General features: G+C 41.2%; 1 non-coding gene across 1 annotated transcript; it reads right to left on the reverse strand.

Annotated features, from left to right (window-relative positions):
* Nucleotides 1–218: 218 nt before the first annotated feature.
* Nucleotides 219–326, reverse strand: LOC148571691 (small nucleolar RNA R71). The gene has a single exon (XR_015908721.1). It is a non-coding gene; the product is annotated as a small nucleolar RNA R71 (small nucleolar RNA).
* Nucleotides 327–4,997: the final 4,671 nt, after the last annotated feature.

Consider the following 4,997-nt stretch of genomic DNA (forward strand, 5'->3'; position numbering starts at 1 on the left):
AAGATCCTTTTCAGTTCTTAACTGAATTTTTGCAGATCTGTAATACTGTTAAGACCAATGGGGTTGACCCCGAGGTCTACAGGCTTATGCTTTTCCCATTTGCTGTAAGAGACAGAGCTAGAGTGTGGTTGGATTCTCAACCCAAAGATAGCCTAAACTCTTGGGATAAGCTGGTCAAGGCTTTCTTAGCCAAGTTCTTTCCTCCTCAAAAGCTGAGTAAGCTTAGAGTGGATGTTCAAACCTTCAAACAGAAAGAAGGTGAATCCCTCTATGAAGCTTGGGAGAGATACAAGGAACTGACCAAAAAGTGTCCTTCTGACATGCTTTCAGAATGGACCATCCTGGACATATTCTATGATGGTCTGTCTGAATTAGCTAAGATGTCATTGGATACTTCTGCAGGTGGATCCATTCACCTAAAGAAAACGCCTGCAGAAGCTCAAGAACTCATTGACATGGTTGCTAACAACCAGTTTATGTATACTTCTGAGAGGAATCCTGTGAGTAATGGACGCCTCAGAATAAAATATTGACTCAGCAAGTCAATATGATTTCTCAGAGTCTGAATGGAATGCAAGCTGCATCCAACAGTACTCAAGAGGCATCTTCTGAAGAAGAAGCTTATGATCCTGAGAACCCTGCAATAGCAGAGGTAAATTATATGGGTGAACCCTATGGAAACACCTATAATCCCTCATGGAGAAATCACCCAAATCTCTCATGGAAGGATCAACAAAAGCCTCAACAAGGCTTTAATAATGGTGGAAGAAACAGGTTTAGCAATAGCAAGCCTTTTCCATCATCCACTCAACAACAGACAGAGAACTCTGAATAAAATACCTCTAATTTAGCAAACTTAGTCTCTGATCTATCTAAGGCCACTCTAAGTTTCATGAATGAAACAAGGTCCTCCATTAGAAATTTGGAGGCACAAGTGGACCAGCAGAGTAAGAAGATCACTAAAACCCCTCCTAATGCTCTCCCAAGCAATACAGAAGAAAATCCAAAAGGAGAGTGCAAGGCCATTGATATAACCATCATGGCCGAACCCACAAGAGAGGAGAAGGACGTGAATCCCAAGGAGGAAGACCTCCTGGGATGCCCAGTGATCAATAAGGAGTTTCCCTCTGAGGAACCAAAGGACTCTGATGCTCATCTAGAGACCATAGAGATTCCATTGAACCTCCTTACGCCCTTCATGAGCTCTGATGAGTATTCTTCTTCTGAAGAGAATGAGGATGTTACTGAAGAGCAAGTTGCTAAGTTCCTTGGTGCAATCATGAAGCTGAATGCCAATTTATTTGGTAAAGAGACTTGGGGAGATGAACCTCCCATGTTCACCAATGAACTAAATGCATTGGATCAACTGAGATTGCCTCAGAAGAAACAGGATCCTGGAAAGTTTCTAATACCTTGTACCATAGGCACCATGACCTTTGAGAAGGCTCTATGTGATCTTGGGTCAGGAATAAACCTCATGCCACTCTCTGTAATGGAGAAACTGGGAATCTTTGAGGTACAAGCTGCTAAAATCTCATTAGAGATGGCAGACAATTCCAGAAAACAGGCTTATGGACAAGTAGAGGATATATTAGTAAAGGTTGAAGGCCTTTACATCCCTGCTGATTTCATAATCCTAGATACTGGGAAGGATGAGGATGAATCCATCATCCTTGGAAGACCGTTTCTAGCCACAGTAAGAGCTGTGATTGATGTTAACAGAGGTGAACTAGTCCTTCAATTGAATGAGGACTCCCTTGAGTTTAAAACTTAAGGACATCCTTCTGTAAACATGGAAAAGAGGCACAGTAAGCTTCTCTCAAAACAGAGTCAACCAGAGCCCCCACAGTCAAACTCTAAGTTTGGTGTTGGGAGGCCACAACCAAACTCTAAGTTTGGTGTTGAACTCCTATATCCAAACTCTAAGTTTGGTGTTGGGAAGTCTCAACAATACTCTGAACATCTGTGAGGCTCTATGAGAGCCCACTGTCAAGCTATTGACATTAAAGAAGCGCTTGTTGGGAGGCAACCCAATTTTTATTTATCTAATTTTAATTTATTTTTATTGTTATTTCATGTTTTATTAGGTTCATGATCATGTGGAGTCACAAAATAAATATAAAAATTAAAAACAGAATCAAAAACGCAGAAGAAAAATTACACCCTGGAGGAGGATCTTACTGGCGTTTAAACGCCAGTAAGGAGCATCTGGCTGGTGTTCAACGCCAAAATAGAGCATGGATATGGCGTTGAACGCCAGAAACAAGCAGCATCCTGGCGTTCAGACGCCAGGAATGAACACTGAGGAAAGCTGGCGCTGAACGCTAGAAACAAGCATGAAGCTGGCGTTCAACGCCAGAAATATGCTGCAGATGGGTGCTGAACGCCCAGAACAAGCATCAATTCGGCGTTTAAACGCCAGAATTGCATGCAAAGGCATTTTACATGCCTAATTGGTGCAGGGATGCAATTCCTCGACACCTCAGGATCTGTGGACCCCACAGGATCATCTCAGCATCTGTGGGCCCCACAGGATCCCCACCTACCACCACTCACTCTCTTCCCTCTTCTCAATGTTCATCCTCTCTTCCCAATAAACACTCTTCCCCAAAACTCTTCACCAATCACCTCAATCTCTCTTCCCTATCACCACTTCACCACTCACATCCATCCACTCTTCCCCATAAACCTACCTCATAAACTCCACCTACCTTCAAAATTCAAAATCAATTTCCCACTCAAACCCACCCTATATGGCCGAAACTAAACCCCATCCCCTCCCTATATAAAGCCCTCCATTCTTCCTCATTTTCACACAACACAACCCTCTCTTCCCCTTCTTGGCCGAATACACCTCTCCCTCCTCTCCTCCATATTTTCTTCTTCTTCTTCATCTATTCTTTCTTCTCTTGCTCGAGGGCGAGTAATATTCTAAGTTTGGTGTGATAAAAGCATAAAGCTTTTTATTTTTCCATTACCATTGATGGCACCTAAGACCGGAGAATCTTCTAGAAAAGGGAAAGGGAAGACAAAAGCTTCCACCTCCGAGTCATGAGAGATGGAAAGATTCATCTCCAAAGCTCATCAATACCATTTCTATGATGTTGTGGCCAAGAAGAAGGTGATCCCCGAGGTCCCTTTCAAACTCAAGAAAAATGAGTATCCGAAGATCCGACACGAGATCCAAAGAAGAGGTTGGGAAGTTCTAACAAAATCCATCCAACAAGTTGAAATTCTAATGGTTCAAGAGTTCTATGCTAATGCATGGATCACTAGGAACCATGATCAAAGTAAGAACCCGAACCCAAAGAATTATCTCACCATGGTTCGGGGGAAATACTTAGATTTTAGTCTGGAAAATGTGAGGTTGGCGTTTGACTTGCCTATGATGCAAGGAGATGCACGCCCCTACACTAGAAGGGTCAACTTTGATCAAAGGTTGGACCAAGTCCTCATGGACATATGTGTGGAAGGAGCTCAATGGAAGATTGACTTAAAAGGCAAACCGGTTCAACTTAGAAGACTGGACCTTAAGCCTGTGGCTAGAGGATGGTAAGAGTTCATCCAACGCTCCATCATCCCCACTAGCAACCGATCTGAAGTTATTGTGGATCGAGCCATCATGATTCATAGCATCATGATTGGAGAGGAAGTAGAAGTTCATGAAGTCATCTCCCTTGAACTCTACAAAATAGCCGAAAAGCCCTCCCCCTTGGCAAGGCTAGCTTTCCCTCATCTTATTTGCCATCTATGTTACTCAGCTGGAGCTTTCATAGAAGGAGACATTCCCATTGAGGAAGAGAAGCCCATCACTAAGAAAAGGATGGAGCAAACAAGAGAGCCCACTCATGGAGCTCAAGAAACACGTGAGGAAGCTCATTATCAAGAAATCCCTGAGATACCTCAGGGGATACATTTTCCTCCACACAATTATTGGGAGCAAATCAACACCTCCCTAGGAGAACTAAGTTCTAACATGGGACAACTAAGGGTGGAATATCAAGAGCACTCCATCATACTCCATGAAATTAGAGAAGATCAAAAAGCAATGAGGGAGGAGCAACAAAGACAAGGAAGAGACATAGAAGAGCTCAAGGACATCATTGGTTCCTCAAGAAGGAAACGCCACCATCACTAAGGTGGACTCATTCCTTGTTCTTGAATTTGCTGTTTTTCGTTATCTGATGTTAAATGTTTATCTATGTTTGTGTCTTTATTACATGATTATTAGTGTCTAAGTGTCTATGCCTTAAAGTAGTGAATATGAATCCATCACCTCTCTTAAATGAAAAATGTTTTAATTCAAAAGAACAAGAAGTATATGAGTTTCGAATTTATCCTTGAACTTAGTTTAATTATATTGATGTGGTGACAATGCTTCTTATTTTCTGAATGAATGCTTGAACAGTGCATATGTCTTTTGAAGTTGTTGTTTAAGAATGTTAAATATGTTGACTCTTGAAAGAATGATGACAAGGAGACATGTTATTTGATAATCTGAAAAATCATACAAATGATTCTTGAAGCAAGAAAAAGCAGTGAATACAAAAGCTTGTAGAAAAAAATAGAAAAAAAAATAGCGAAAAAAATAGGAAAAAAAAAAAGAAAAAGCAAGCAGAAAAAGCCAAAAGCTCTTAAAACCAAAAGGCAAAATCAAAAAGCCAATAACCCTTAAAACCAAAAGGCAAGGGTAAATAAAAAAGATCCCAAGGCTTTGAGCATCAGTGGATAGGAGGGCCTAAAGGAATAAAATCCTGGCCTAAGCGGCTAAACCAAACTGTCCCTAACCATGTGTTTGTGGCGTGAAGGTGTCAAGTGAAAACTTGAGACTGAGCGGTTAAAATCAAGGTCCAAAGCAAAAGAAGAGTGTGCTTAATGACGAATAGATTTTTGTCGGTATAGAATTTCACAAATGAAATCTCGTTGAAGTATAGTCTCTAAACCAACAATAATCCTTTCATGCAAAAATTTGTTTGTCATAAGTACAAACCCCTAAA

This window comes from Arachis ipaensis, chromosome B3 (assembly GCF_059453495.1).
Source record: "Arachis ipaensis isolate K30076 ecotype BB chromosome B3, ASM5945349v1, whole genome shotgun sequence".
In the NCBI taxonomy this organism is placed as follows: Eukaryota; Viridiplantae; Streptophyta; class Magnoliopsida; order Fabales; family Fabaceae; genus Arachis; species Arachis ipaensis.